Below are 17447 nucleotides of genomic sequence, written 5' to 3' on the forward strand. Positions count from 1 at the left end.
AAGGGAAAACAAGCAACTCCGAGAAGTGACACAGAAGATGAAGGAAAAAGAGAATGTCCTGGAATAAGCTGCAGTCCAGACAAGCAATATGGCCCATAAGCTAATAGACTAACTTGGCTTTAGAGAAGTTAGGAGGGAAAGTTATCCCATATATGTAAAGTTTTGTTGAAGTTAGGACCAAAAGCTGTCCCCTATATGTAAAAGCTTTGTTTGATGCACGGAAACTTTTGTGTTCAATGAAATCTATTCTATGATGATCACTCTTGAGTAACACCTTTTCATACATTCATTTGCATTTTGCATCTTTACATTCTCATTTATACTTTTTTTTTTGCTTTTGTATTACACAAATTTGCGTTCTTATTGTTAAATTCATATATTTACATTTGCATTTGCATTTGCATCTTTATATTTGTATTTGTATTTACGTTTTTTTTTCATTTGCATATTTGCATAGTTACATCTATAGTTTCAAACTTACATCATGCATTAAAACAATCGTTCATTAAAATAAGGATTTTAACCGAAGTGATATTGGTTCTTACTTGTAGCAAGAACGCTTAGCACGACACAAGAAAAATGTCTAAAGAAACTGAGGATAGGCTAGCCAAATTTGAGATAGAGCAAAAAGAGAGGCAGGAAGAATTGAGGAGCAAGTTAGCACAAATTGAAGCTAATATCGCAAATTCTCATTCCGATCTACTGAATAATATGAAAGAAATGATTGGGAAGCACCAGACCGCTGGAAAGAGTCTTGTTGAAAACCCACAATTCCTCTGGGTTTTACACCTGTTCACATTCCTGAGCATACCTCTGTACATCAGGAAATTCAATCACCAGTTCATTTCACTGTTAAGAACTCACAATATCAAGCTGGAGCATCATTCCCCACTGATTGTCCTACTGCTTCTGGGTTGAAGCCAAACGAATTTTATGTTGTTTCTAGAGAGACGGTTGAGTCATATCATATCACTATATACTATGATATCATATCATATCATATCATATCATATCATATCACTATGTACTGTCGTCGTATGACTGGCTATTTGGAGAATGAAAAGTTGTTGATCCACTGTTTCCAAAATAGTTTATCGGGGTCTGCATCCAAATGGTATAATCAGCTAAAACGTACTCAAATACGTTCTTGGAAAGACTTAGCTCAAGCCTTTTTAGGTCAATACAAGCACATGGCTGATATGACCCCTGATTGAACAATGTTCCAAACATAAATATGAACTGAAATGAAAGCTTTCGAGAATATTCACAACGATGGAAGGATGTTGCTTTTCAAGTATATCCACCATTGACTAAAAGGGAGTTCACTACTTTGTTCATCAGTACATTAAAATTTCCCTATATTAATTACATGATAGGGGTTGTTACCCCTAATAATTTCTCCAGCATCATCATGAGTGGAGAAATGATCGAAATGGATATCAAGAATGGTAAGATAAGAAGCTCTGACAATACTGACATCGAGAAAGAAGCTGAGATTGATGCAGTGAGGTCTTATTCAGTTAAACATGGTACCAAACCTTATAGAGTGTTCAAGAAGAAAAAGAATTTGCAGGGTTTTCAATTTTCTCCCTTTCACTGTTTGAGTGAAAAATTGCATCCAAAAATGCTCTCAACCAAATTAATTACTCCACGACTTGTTCAACCACAGTGGAATTCCAAATTGTTCAGCTAAGGTTCCTGGTAACCTTGAGGGAAATTTCCAAGATCCTTTAGAGCAAGCAATTCAAAAATGCAAGATAAAAAAAAGGGGTTAAGGTTCAATACTCAGAAATCGTTGCTTCAATAGAGATTAATGTGACCAAATCCTGCGAAGAATATCGGGGGCAAGAAAATGGGAAAAGAAATCAAAAGACTCTCATGGATGTAATTCGAGATTGGCCCATAGGTCTAAGAAAGAATGGGATAGATATAACTCAAAAGACACCTCAGATACCTATATCAGATTTTTCAAAAACCAGTAAGGCAAGGGGCAACTTAAGGAGTCTGGTTAATACTACTCCAGTTGTAGCTGAAATGAGCATCCAGAATCCCCTCGATCACAGGAGAACATTTTGTCATTCAGAACAATCAAAGAAAGTGATAATCTCTCGAGCGAGAAAAACTCTGAAGGTGTTTCAAGAATCTATCTCAGATCTGTACCCTCATTTGGTTAAAGGAAAATACATTACACCAAGATTGGTGAAAGTGGCACCAAATCCTTATGCCCATTGCTATGACCAAAATAGTTTATGTAATTTTCACCTGGGATATCTAGGCATTCAACAGGGAATTGTTGGTCATTGTTAAAAGAAATAGAGACGCTCGTTGACAAGGGAGTCTTGACACAAGAAATGATCAAGAAATGGGGGGCAAATAAAGATGAAAATCCTGGGCCAAGTACACACCCAACATTCAAAGAGTAATGAGGCATAAACAAGTGGAAGTTGTTATCTACCACTGTAGTACTTTATATTTTCAGCATCTTGTTTGAACATGTTTTTTGTTCCTTTCTCCGCTTTTTATGCAATAAATAAACTTGTGTTGCTTTTATGGTTATGAGCAAGGAATTAAGTTTTAATCTTGGAATTTTTAGTATCAAGTAGATTAAATATTCTTTTAATTTTTCAAGAGTTATAGATCTTTGGCAAGTGATAAAATTATATCTTTCCATATCACATCCAACGCCAATTACTTATTCCTTTCTTTCATAACCCTGAGCCCTGGCCTACGTTACGTACCAGAAAAGTCCATTCTAATCATACATGGATTTCTATGTGAAAGAGACATATCTTCATATTTCATTTCGCCTCTCAGTTATTTATAAAATTGTTTTTTTAAATATTTAATGCATGATATAAAAAATGATAAAAGAGGGGTTTAAGATGTAAATTTTTAAATAACATCTTGAAACCAAAGGAGGATTCGAGTTGAAAACTTGAAAAGGCGGATCGAATATTAAATGGTGCAACAACGACATAAGAGAAGATTTTAAGCTCTTATTGAAGCACCACACATCCCAAAGATGTTCCTTAAAGTCTGGAAACAAGAAGTATCTCTATGAGATGAACATAAAAACCATTCCTTCAAGATAATGGAAGCTCAAAGAAGACATATATGCTGGATCAACCTGAAAGACCTTACTTTACTAGAATCAACCTACACCTTAAATTAGTCAATAATTTTGATATTTTCCATAGGACTATATTTTTTGATTTAAAAGTATAGTTAATTTATTTTATATTCATTAAATTCATGCTTATGATTTGATTCTATTGTGAACCTATAATAGGCAACACTTTACAAAATTCTTTCATTCTTCGATAAAGAAAGGAGGAAAAACATTTTCAAACAAGACAGTCTCAAATGATGAAGGTCCTTGAAGAAAATTGTTGCCTTTTCTACCTCTGTTGTTGAAAAAGAATGAACCAGGTCAGAATGACGAAGCATTCTTGAAAGCAAGCGGTTCAAGAAGCCAAAAAGTCTGGAGAATTGAACTTGTAAAAATCTCCTATGACATTATCAGCAACTCATTAAGAATGATTACCTTGTTATAAAGGGACATGCTGAAAGCCCATATCAACTAAACATTTCCATGGTTCGGGAAGAGTGGGATATGTAGGTGTCTATCTTGAAGCAGCAGAAGAACCAGTCAATGTAGCAGTCATTGAAAGAAAATGCATCGACAAAAATCTTCTAGTTCATCATGATGATGTTTATTTCTTCCGGTAAGGTTGTTATGCGAAATGCCACCGACAACAAGGTCAAATTCACCGAATCTACTCTATAATTGCTCCAATCGATCATCATTCAGTTCTTGCTCATCTGTTTTCAAATGTATGCCAAGATAGTAGAAGGCAACCTCTGCATCACTGATCCCGGAGAAAAGAGACAGGACATTGATACCACCGGGGAACATGTCTCTAGCAGATCCTCCTCCTCATGTATGGTTTCTAGTGAAACCTATAAGCATTTCCACCTCATCAGGTTCAAGTGGAACAACTTTATTCCTTCCAACCCATACCAGATTCCATTTTCAGCACTCATCAAGAACATACTTCTGGACACTCGAAGGTGGCTCATCATCATAAGCTTCAAGAGCCTTACGGATCCTTTCTGTCAATTTGGAACTTCCTATACATGTTTGTAAATAGTTTAACTTTGTTCTTGTATTCCAGGAAGACCGCTATTTCTTTGTCAATGGAAAAACATCATGTATTGTACATGGAGAAAGGGAAATAAGAGGAAATCTGCTCTCAATTGGCAGATTATGATTATAGCCCCTTTTCGTGCAACAGCACAAAAATACTTTGAATCTACAAATTCTGGCTCTATATCGTATGAGCACCATGACATTTTAGTCCAAACACCAACTGGAGTAAATACCATGTTCTCGTAGTAGAAAAGAGACCCAATAGCATCTTCTGGAAGTGTTCTTTGAGTTATCTAATTTGATTCAGTAGGAACCCCAAAACCAATCATTAGATTTAGAAGATGAACTGCATGAGCGTCTTCATTAAGAAGCTTCTTTTCAAGCTTCCTCTACTTCTTCATTTTCCAAAAATCATAGCTTGGGTTTCGCCTTTTCTTGTAATCATTGCATAATGGTTTTTTATCTTCTACCGAAAGAAGTGTGTCAGCAACCTTAGCCATTTGAGCAGCACATATAAAATTTGTCAACTCTGCAATTGATGAATCCGTACCACATCTCTCCATGGCTATTGAAGCCTCAGCCTCTGAGTACCCCATTTTTTTCAAGTATAACATTTTATTCTCCTCATCAGAATCAGAATTCAGGATTTTCTCGGTATCAGAAAAACTATCAATATCTGTGAAATCCTCCTGAAAGATCGCTTTATAATCAGATGAGTAGTTATCAGAATCAACATGTTGCACTGGTGCGGATTTTTTAAGAGTCTGTACCAATGTATATGTAGTCTTGCTATTGCATCATATTACTGTTCACATAAATTAGTTTCTCTCCCACAGAAAAGTATATTCCAGAAATAGCCTTCACTGAAAATAAGGTTCACTGTGTCAGCTTGGAATGAATTACCAAGCGATTTATACCATTCTGTCTGACTAGATCCCTCCAGATCCATGTGGGACATCTTGAAAGCCCATTTCAGACATAAATGATTCATGTGGAGCATTCTGAGGACACACGCCAGGATGAATATTTGGGCATTTTGAAAGCTCACATCAACAAGAAGCAAATACTGGGGTATGCTGAAAACCCATTTCAATCATAATCAGGAATATTGACGCATTTTGAATGTTCACGTCAACAAATGTTGGGGCATGCTGAAAGCCCATTTCAATCAGAAATTGGAATATTGGAGTATTTTGAACGTCTGTATTAGCAAATGTTGGGGCATGCTGAAGGCCCATTTCAATCAGAAATTGGAATAACATTTTGAACGTTCATATCAGTAAATGCTGGGGCATGCTGAAGGTCCACATCATTATGTGTTAAAGATCATTGCTTTGAGCAAAAATTTCAAATGAGACAGAAAGGTATGAAGAATGAAAATGATGAAGCAGTGACAGTAGAGCTGACTATATATAATTATTTCGTTCATCAGGCAATTGCATAGGGATCATGTTGTTGAACAAATATCTACTCAGCAGAATGGTTTCAAATACTCAATCTTCTTAACATATGTCACATGACAGCGTGTTCTTTGTTAAGCTACATCACGGTTGCATGGATAAAGATGGTCCTCATGCATACTATTCGATCCAGGGTTCAGTCTCTCAAGATCTCAGTTTCGAGCTTGGTATTTTATATGTCGATGATGATTGGAAATATTTCTTTAAGATTCCTGGCAGTTAGTTTCAACCATGCTATTGAGGTTACGAAGCTGTTTTTCACATCAGTTTTTGTTTACTTGATGACATTGAATAAAGAGGATCAGCTTACGTATATTACCCTTTCCCATTGTTACTGGGGTTATCATTGCCAGCCAGGGTGAACTGAGTTTTCATCTATTTGGTTTATCATGTGCGTTTCATCTACAGCAACAAGAATTCCATGAACCTCCTTCAGTACATGGATCCTATAGCTGATGTATTTTTATTTTCTACAATGCTCATTATGGAAGAAAACGTGATCAGTATCACACTGGCCCTTGCCCGAGATGATATCAAGATCAGTTGGTATCTCTTATTAGCACATTTTGTGAATTTGACCAACTTTTTGGTCATAAAACACACCAGCATCCCATTTGTATTCCCACTGAGTTTTGTTCTCAAGTGGTCTTTTGACATCATACAAAAATTCTGAACACTATGAAAGAGCTTCCCTGACCAGAAATATGTGCAGAAGTCACAGGAAATGATGAATGTGTTGTCAAATGTTTTACGAACCAGTAATTCTGATACTGACCAATGTATCAATCATATGATATTTCCATTTATGGATCCAAGATGAAATTTGTCTTCTTCAACCTCAAGGTTTGAAGTGAGATATAATGAAGATTTCCTTCCACAAAAGGAAAACATAAATTTTAACAACAAGAAACTAGTGGAGCCAACTAAGGTTGAACGATAGGTTGTTGTTAAGCATCTTGACATAATATGGTCTGAATGGCTTTGTTTAAGACTGATTAGATGTGGAGACATGAAAGGAATAAGGATAAATCCTCCTTGTGAAGTGTTTCAAGAGTCAAATCAGAACAGACTTTACTCTCTTAATTAATTTGATGAGTCAATCATATCTACATCTACATCTACACTCTTCAAAAATGATAGATTATCTTTTCAAAGATGAAAGCTTTATTGGATTTCTACACAAGTTCAGAGGAAAAAAATGGGGCATCAAGGTCATAATTCTGATTACGACAAGAGTTCCACAAATGAAAAAAAAATTCTGAGACTTTCATGAAACAAAGAAGACACAAAGATTTCCCTTCCAAATCAGAAATGCCAGCTTGAAATGACATTTTGACCAAGTGAAGGAAGACCGAGTTCACCACTTTGAAATCAAATAAAGATGAACTTAACATTCATGCATCATATTTAGACATTTACAAAATAGGGCATTTTCATTCATTCTATCCATGTTTAATATTTGACAGGAATTTCAAAGATTTTAACCCATCACTCGATGGATCAACATTGCCAGGTAGAGTTCATAATGAGAAGAACTCATCTGAAGAAGGGAGAAGAAATTCATAATGAGAAGAACTTGTTCAACCTTTTGCTCGAATTCATCACTTGATGGATTAACATTTCCAGAAGTGTTCATAATGAGATGAACTCATCTAAAAGAAGGGAGAAGAAGTTCATAATGAGAAGAACTTGTTCAACCTTTTGTTCGAATTCATCACTTGATGGATTAGCATTTCCAGAAGTGTTCATAATAAGAAGAACTCATCTAAAGAAGGGAGAAGAAGTACATAATAAGAAGAACTTGTTCAACCTTTCGCTCGAATTCATCACTCGATGCATCAACTTTTCCAGAGAAAGTTCATAATGAGAAGAACTTATCTGAAAAGGAAGAAGAAGTTCATAATGAGAAGAACATGTTCAACCTTTGTTTGATTCTATCACAGAAGGAGATAGATCAGCATCAACATTTCTAGAAGTGTTCATAATGAGAAGAACTCATCTGAAGAAGGAGAAGAAGTTCATAATAAGATGAACTTGTTCAACCTTGCCTTAATTCATCACATATGAAGCCAAATTAACAACCCCTCTTTTGAAGATCAGCATTTCCAGAAGGAGTTCATAATGAGAAGAACTCATCTGAAAAAGAAGAATTTGTTCAACTTTTTGCTAGATTACATCATAGGAGGAGATAAATTGTCATCCCAGTGGAAAAGTTCATAATGAGAAGAACTAATCCCATAGAAGAATTTGTTCAACATTGCCATCCTAGTCAAGTGAAGTCAAATGGATAAAAAAAATTATTATCTTTTCGTCTTTGCCCTATTCTTGTTAACAAAAGAATGAACAAAGAGGGGCAGCTGAAGATACTAATATTTTTCTATCCATTTGTTTTTATTATATTATTATTATATTATTAATATTATTTATTTTATTATTACTTATATTATTATTATTATTATTAAATAAAAAAATTATAGGTCCAACCAAACCCGAAATCCAGTTACAGAAGCCTAAGTTTAGAAATCTTAAATAGATTAGGGTTTTATATTCTTCACAGTCGCCAACCAATTTCAGCTGTTGGATTTGAAAGGTCCACAGTAGTCCAACATGAAGCCCTAGGGTTTCATAACCCTAGGATATCATCCAGTCGTCGTTGCTTCCAGAATGTCCACGTGGCTGCCGCCTTTGCTGCCACCTCGCTGTCGACGCTACTGCCACTCCCACCCCAACCGAAGTCTCCAGAACACCACGAAGTCACCCACATCGAGCTCTATGGTGAGTCACCGCCATAGCTTGGTGACTCACCGAAGACAGCCCTATTATCCGGTCCGATGGGCGTCTCGTCGAGGCTATAAAAGCCTCGACTCACCTGTAAAATAAAAGAGAAAAAAACAGAGAGCCACAGCAGAGATACAGAGAGAAAGGAAGACACAAACAGAAGCAAACAACAGCAACGAAAACAAAACCCACAATAGCAAACCGAAAGGAAAAGAGAAGAGAAAGACTTACCTTGAAGCCTTTTCTACCATCGGAAGCCCGAACGTTGCTAAAACCACCCTATAACCGAAGGTAAAACCATCGATTTCCTTTAGATCTAGATCAATCAAGGTAGTTTTAGAACAAAAAGAGGCCTTATATGGTATCTAGGTTGAAAAAGAAAATTTTTGGGGTAATTTAGGAGCTCCAGCTACCGCGAGCGGTGGCCGGCGTTTGTGGTGGATGGCGGAGTAAAGCGGCCGGCCGGTTTCTGGTCTCCCTCCGGTGAGGGAAACCTAGAGATAGGGCAGAGTGTTTTTTTCTTCTCTCTCAATTAGAGAGAGAATGAGAAGAAGAGAAATGAGAAGATTGGCCCGAAGGGCCGGCCCTTTAAGGATCATATACCCCTCCCAAACGGTGTCGTTTTGGGTAAGGGGTATATGCGTATTTTACACCTAAGAGCATACCCTTTCCGTGATACCTGTAACTTTGTAAACTTATAATTTAGTCATTGAAATCAATCACTGAAAGCTTTAATTCGGTCGTTTACTTTTATTGCTTTATAATTTAGTCATTGCCATGTTTATATAATATTTAGGGTAAATAACTTACTTAGTCCCTTAAATTTTAATAATATTTATTTTTAATCCTGATTAATAATTATGGGTTAATAACACTATAAGTAATTATATTTTCATAATATTTCGAATTATGTTCATCAATTTTTATATTTTATATTTTAATCTTATTATTTAATTTTATTTAAGTACTATTTATTTGCATTTTTATTTTTATTATTGTCCTTTATTTCTCAATATATTTAAATTATTACTTTCATTATTATTTTTTTATTATCTTAGTCATATATATATATATATTTTTTTTATTTTATTTTATTTAAATTATTTTAGGAAAAATCATCACATTTTCAATATTTAATATTTATTTATTTTTCAATATTAAGAAATGACAGTCTTAAAGCAACTAGATGTCCATTTTCTGATATTTTTAAATAAATAAATATCTTATATATATATATATATATATATATTAAAAAAGAAAAAGAAAAAATAATAATTTAAATTAAATATATTTAAATTATTTTTAGATAAATGTTTTATTATTATTTATTTATTTTTTTAATATAAAGAAAAGAGCTGTCTTAAAACACCTAGAAGTCCTTTTCTAATATTTCTAAATAAATAAATATCTTATATATATATATATATATATATATATATATATATATATATATATATATATATATATATATATAATTAAATTTATAAATTTGAAATAACAAGATTATAAATTAAATATATCTTTGAATTTTTTAAATTTATATAATAGAGACAAATTATAATTAATGAGTACCAATTTTGGGCATTATAGGAGTGCTAATCCTTCCTTAAACGTAATCGACCACGAATCCTTTATTTATTAAATTTTTTTGGCTATATGCAGATCAGTTTATCTTTTAAATTATGTTTTCTTAAAAACTATTTTAAAATGTTATTTTTAGGTATTTGACCTATCTAATTTAAAAAGGCCATTGGCGACTCCCAAAATATTTTTAAATCAAAATCATTTTATCCACATTATTTTTTTCACCAAGTAAAATTCCGTGCCCGGACGAAAACCGATTACAACAATTATTATTATTATTATTATTATTATTAATTAGTTTATTTATATTTTGTGCATACCCACAAAATAAAGCCCAACAGATTATAAATCCAAGTAGCCCATAAAGCATATGGAGACCCGATCCAGACCCAGTAACCCAAAATCTGACCCAACTTGAAACCCTAAATAGATTAGGGTTTCAACACATCATCTGTCGCGCCACCATCAGAGTCAATTTGCACAAATCATCCACAGTGACAGATCACCTGCTTCAATCAAACAAAGTCAAGCAAATTAATTATACTACATGAACCTGTCATTTTCATACCAACGCAAAGAAAATCCAGATGCAGCCATGGAGATTTGGTGAAGAGGTCAATGATAAATTGAGGGAAAAAAACAGATTCAACACAGAGGGGGTTTTCGTTGTAACCAAAGTAGGGAATTTTTCTGCTCTGGGATTCGAAAAAGCAGTGTAAACTAAGGGTATTCCTCGCTTCAATTTTTAATGAACCGAAAATCAAAATCAAAAAAAAAAACAAAAGATCATTAACCATCATCGAGTGAAGCATTTAGTCAAAACCAAATCTCAGAAGCAAATAGTACAGGAAAAAGGGATACTCATTTCATTTTTTTAGTTAATCAATACCAATACACGCTTTTTTATTTTATTTTATTTCATATCATTTTTTTCTTTTTTTAATTCGAAATACAAAATTTAGAGAATGAAGGGGGTAGGGTTCGATTTGTTTACCTGAGACGTTCGGGTTCCCTCATAGGAATCTACCACGCTTGGGTGAGGTTATCGTCACTGATGAATGACAGTTTTCATGTTGGTTTAGTTCCTAGAATTCAAAGAATGGAAGGGTCGGTTTCCATTAACAACCCTTCGAGTGCTTTAATAAAAAAAAACAGAATGAACAGGGGAGGGATTAACCGGTCTTACCTTAAGGTGTGGATTCCACCGTTTGAATCTTGTCGTCGGAGAGGAAAAGAAGAAGACTAGGACCAAACCGTGGCCGATTTACGGCCAAGAGCGGTGTTGAATCGAGCCTTTGTGGCTCTCGGTCGAAGAAAAAAAAAGAGTGAAGAAAAGGAGGATAACGGCGCAGGGGATTTGTTTTAAAGGAAAGAAAATAATATGCTAAATGAAACAAGGGTTTAGTTTTTACCATATATATTATATATATTAAAAGAGTAAAACAATAGTATTTTAGGGTCTAGGGCGTGATGTTTCCAATGCATGGGTTATCTATTTATTGAGCCATTTTAGTTTTCATTTTAATTCATCTTAGTCCCTAATCGTAAGTTTATATGTTTATAATTTTATCTCTGTATTTTGTGCATATTCGATTTTAGTCCTGAATGCTAATATTTCCTTTCATTTATACATTAGATCTCCAAGTTTTTGCATATTATATTTTGGTCCTGAATGCGTATGGGTTTGTTTCGATTTTAGTACATGAAATGTGATTATTTGTGTTTTGTGACTTGATCTTTGTCTAATCTCTTATTTTAACCCTAACTTTATTTGTTTATTTATTTTAGTCATTATGTTGCTATTATATATTTTCATTATAATATACATGTGATATATTAGTACGAAATTTAGTGTTTTCGATTAAACATGTGTTTAACTTATATATATATATATATTCTATATTACATGTGTATGTAATTTATGTTATGCGTTTTTTTTTATTTTTTAATACTAGTTCATAAGTATTATATATATATATTGAATATGCTTTGGTTATTATAATTGTATGATGTTTATATGTATTCTATATTACATGTGTTTAATTTATACATATTATATATATATATATATATATATATATATTTATATTGAATAGGTTACTTTGCATAATAGCTCTTTGTGTATTCTTCAATGTATATATGATCGTATGACATTTTTTTACATGAATTGTATGACATCCTCATGTGCATAACTCGAGTCCTATTACATAATTTGATTTCTGTTACTTTTATTTTTATCATATGAGTATGTTTATATATATTTATTATCTTTATAATTTGGTTATGTTGTTTATATATATTATATCATATTATTCATATATGTGTATATATATATATAAAAATTAATTTACCCTTGTATATTTATATATATTACTAACGTCTATTTTATTTTGTTTGACTTTATTTATTTATTTCATTTTATAAGATGCTTAATTTATATTCGAATTGCGTTTTTAATCAATGAGGAGGGAATATTCTTTATGGATAAGTAATAGTCGAAATAGTTTTTCCAATAGAGAATTGCTAATCTCGAAACTTCTTTTCAAGTTAAAGAATTTTACCTAATATTTAGTTCGAAGCAATTAATTAAATTTCAATAAATAAATCATAATTTAATCTTATATTCAATTCAGAATTTCTACTATTACGACAACGTGTAAGCGACACAGTACCAATTTTGGGCGTTGTGGGGGTACTAATCTTTTCCCACGCGTAACTGACTCCCGAACCCGTTTTAAGCGAATCTTTGGTAAACACATACTAGCTTTTGTCTTAAAAAATGATTTTTCTTAAAATTATTTTTAAAAGACGTTTTTAGGTATTCGACCTACCTAAATCAAATGTTGATGGCGACTCTTTTCGATTCTATCCAAATTAATCCAAAATCACCTATTTTTCCAAAATTAAAAATCGTAACTGTTTTTAAAACAATTAAACGATTGTTCCTCTCGAAAAATGGTTACGACAGTGATATAATATGTAAATGTTTTCTACGTGAAATGTTATGTGAATATGTGCTAAGTGAATATGTTCTATGGAAAATAAATGATAAATGGGAACTGTTATAAGGAATGTTATGAATGAATCCTCTATGTGAATATACCTTATACGAAAATGCTCTACGTGAAAGTAAACTACGAGAATGTAATTTATGCAAATAAGACACTCTTTAAATAGTGAAATGAAAATTAATTATAAAGCTAAAGCCCAAAGTATATTTTATGAGAATTAGGGGTATAGTTGGCATGCCAAGAGTCGAGGGTTCTACGCGGTCCTTTGGGACAAATTCTATGTGGTCCTTCAGGACAAAACTATGTGGCACTTAGGTCCAATTTAACGTGGCACTTCGTTGCAAATTATATGAGCAGTGGTGATTGCATTAGTGCACAACTTCAATGTACTCACATACCTTGAGTTCTCAGTGATATACATTGGGCTAATTAAATAAATAGACATAAATTAAACACATTGAAATTAAATGAAAAATGTATAAGTTGTATGTAGTTTGTATAAAATGAAAACTGATTATAAAAGTGTACATTGTCTAAAAGTATATATGTTAATGATATGAAATATATAAGCAAGAGTAACATGAATATAAAGTTATCAATGTTTATTAAAATATGTTATAAGTTAAAAAACTTGTGGTGTTTTGTATTTAATATTTCTTTTGTAAATTTATGTAAATGTTTTATTATTTTATATTGCTCATAATGCCTTACTAAGTTATCAATGTTTATTAAATTATGTTATAAGTTATAGAACATACCTTTGAAGATTATCAGATCAGAGAAATTTGAATTGTATGTGTTTGTGTTCTGGGAATGTTGTTGGCATGTACTATAATTGTAAAGTTTAGATGCTCTGATATGTCTTTTTTAACTATGGTTTATTAAGTTTTTTTTTCTTTATCAAGTTTAAATCGCATTTTTAAAGAGTCAAAGTGTTCTTAAAAGTCAATGTGAATCCTCATAGTCGGTTACGGGTCGGGGATGTTACATTTAAATGGTATCAGAGCCTAGGTTAAATCTAGTTTTCGAAATAGATCGGCCGGTCGACTGTAAAAAAAATGTTTGGTTTGTACATGCCAACGAAATAACAAGTATCTTTGATATGATTGTGTGATAAGTATGTTGTCCTTGCTAGCTTAGTTAAATGATTAGATATTAATAAATGTTAGGTTACGAGGGCTTCCGAAATGAAATAGGATATGAAGTTTAAGAACATTCGAGTGTAAGGGAGAAGTTGAGAAATATTGGATTTAAAATTTATTTCAGAATAAAAAGTGATAGTTAAATGTTTTAGATCACAAAAGTAAGGATGATTATCTTATAAATCTCTACAGAGAATACAAAATAAATTCGGCTACATATTAGACATTTTCATTATTAAGCCCTAAGAGATGGTTGTTCAAGGACAATGATTCAGAAAGTTTTTGAATAAAAGATTTTATAAGAAACAAGTGTGAACGATTAATTTCCACGATCAGATATAAAAATGATTCGTATTGGTAAAGATTGCTTGGCAAGGATTGCCAAGCTTCGCAATTAAAAGTATAGAAGCATTTCTTTTTAAATTTTATCGAATATTAGAATTCGAAGAGCTTAAGGCTAGTTGGAGAAATATTTTGAAGTTGAATTAGGTTTCATTGATATTTATGTGCTAGGAAATTGAATTCCCAATTATATCTTAAAGCCAATGATACTTGTATTTTTCAATTATATTGGATTTGATTAAGATAAAGGAATGACAAGAAGTAGAGTATGGATAAATGGTAGAAAGTATAGTGTATGTATGAGCAGTGTTTGAGTGGAAGTATGGAAAGTATTTTGAATTTGAAATACTTATGAATTCTTTGATTATTTAAAAGATGTATAGAGAAACTCTCTAAGATCCCTCTCTACTAAGCAAGTTATTAGTAAAGAGGCAATAGTTATTTGGATTAGTAAGAAATAAAGGAAATGCAAAATATGTCTTATCAATTGGAAATTGATAGTAGGGAAAAGTAAGTCGGACAAATAAGGGCAGTGTAGTAAAGGATATTTGAAAATGATTTTCAAGTAGTACAGAAAATAAAGTAAGTGAGTTTTGTTTGAAGAAAGAGAAATTTATTTCGAAATATGAATAAGGAGTTAGGAATTTTTAGTTTATATAAAGCCAAGAATTAGAATAACAAGTTTGGTCTAAGTGTAAACTATGTAATTGGATTAGAAAATTCGTCAGAAATTGTAAAAGTTGAAGTAGAAGAAGTATTTTAAAGGTTTAGATGCGTATTTGAAATTTAATTCTGATGTATCTAGTGAAGAAATTCTAAGTATAAGAAATGGTAAAGAATAAGGTTATGTGTAAGTAATGTTGAATATCAAAGCTTTGAAGATGCAATAAAATATGCAAACAACCATGAGTATAAGTGGTAAGATGATACTTTTCATACCGAGATGAGAAGAGAAGTAGAACATGAAGAAAAGAGATGACCTATGTACAAGGAAGTTTTTTTAAGAAGGAAAGTTTCCTGAATTATGAGTATAAGTTTGCAAATATTGTACTTATTTGAAGGGTTGGAAAGTCGAAAAGTAAGGCAAAGAAAAATGTTAAGACTTTTAGCAATCATAAGAAAGATATAAAAATTAATATGTTATGTTGTTTTTGTTGCAAGAAGAAGATAGCACAATGAATGTAGAGGAAAGTTCAAGTTTATTTTGTTTGAGTAAAAGAAGAATATATAAGTACATGTTAAGGTAATAAAGACATAAAGAATTAAAGTGAAAGGTTTAGAGAAACAAGTATGATAAGGATTTTAAAGAGGTGTAGTTGATAATTTTGACATGTTGAAAATAAGGTATTAAATAAATTTAGAATGAAAGTAAACAGTTTTCAGTTCTTAGTAGAAATGAGAAAGAGATTCAATGTATTTCGTAACTGAGTTACTTTTGACATTGAACAAAAAAGGATTTAATCTGAGTAATTATGGAGCAATTAACAAAGACTGCGCATTCCATCCCTGTTCAAACTGATTTTTTTAAGATAGTTAGACTACATGGAGTGCCAGTGTTAATTGTATCTGAGGGGATCAAGGTTTACTTAAGGTTTCGGAATTATTTGAGCAAGGCCTACAGAATTTGATCTAAATTTTGGCACTATTGTACATCCGCAGGTAGATGGTTGGTCTGATTAGGTTATTAAAATTTTAAAAGTTATGTTAAAGCATGTGTGATCAAGTTTAAAGGATCAAGAGAGAAATGGTATGCTAAATTGAACAAGCATAATTGTGGATTTTCCACGGTTGTATTTCGTGGTCATGTAGACTAAACTAAGAGAATAAGGATATGTATATTAAAGAAGCACGAGATATAATTGAATGAAATTCCAAAAAATATTGATATAAATTCCAAGGTCAGTAAGTAGAATTTGGAAAAGATTATGTGTATCATAAATAGGATGTGGGTTTGTGCAAGAGTAAAAATTATGGTTTATATTGAAAGCAATTAGAGAAAGGTAGAAGAAATTAAATGATTCACGATCTTGAGTTGGCAATGATTGAAGTTAATGTATTAATAGAACACCATTATTTATATAGTGAATGACGTTATATCTATACGAATTACTAAAAGTAAAAAGTAGATATAAAATCGAATGAGTGAAAGTCATGAAATGTATTGAATTCCTTAAAGATTGAAGACATGTTTATTAACTGCAACTATGAAATATTACAGTAGGGGCCTGATGCAACAAAAACTGAAAGGCATTTCTACTTTAAGAGCTCTGAATACATAATTACCTTTTTAAGATAGATAGTCTTTCCATTATATAATTAAATTAAATCCTTTGTTGCTAGATCGATTTAAGGATCTTAAAAGAAAGATGAAAAATTTTGTACTTGTTAAGTATAGACTAGGTAGGAAAATGGAAAATTAAAGACCTAAACCATGATGAATGTTTATATGCCACGGAAAGAGTTATCATTGAGTTTGTTTTAAATGAGGGGTATGTCTGTAAGTTTAAGAAATGTATTAAGATAACTTCATATGAAATTTTTCGGAGAAGAAAATGTCAGACACTATTAAGTTAGTTCGAACTGAAATATCGAGGCTTAGTGTCGCCAAATTTGATCAAAGAAGTTGAATAAAAGTGAAGATTATTTAAGATAATCTTCGGATAGTTGAGAATCGACAAAAGTTCTACGGATTTGAAGAGAAAAGAAATTTAATTTCAAGTAGGTGATAAGTGTTTCTCAAGTCTCGCCTTGGAAGAATATTCTTTGTTTTGGAAACAAAGTACAGCTCAATATTAGATTTATTAGACCTTATGAGATCTTAAAAAGAGTTGGATCAGTAGCCTTTTAGTGAGTGTTGCCACAAGAATGGAAAAGATTCACAATGTCTTTTATGTTTCGAGGTTCTAGAGATATCGATCAAATTCTTTCCACATCATAGCACTGGAAGAAATAGAAGTCTAATCTGACCTGACCTATGAGG

This window comes from Hibiscus syriacus, unplaced genomic scaffold, assembly GCF_006381635.1.
Source record: "Hibiscus syriacus cultivar Baekdansim isolate YM2019G1 unplaced genomic scaffold, ASM638163v2 tig00110989_pilon, whole genome shotgun sequence".
Classification (NCBI taxonomy): Eukaryota; Viridiplantae; Streptophyta; class Magnoliopsida; order Malvales; family Malvaceae; genus Hibiscus; species Hibiscus syriacus.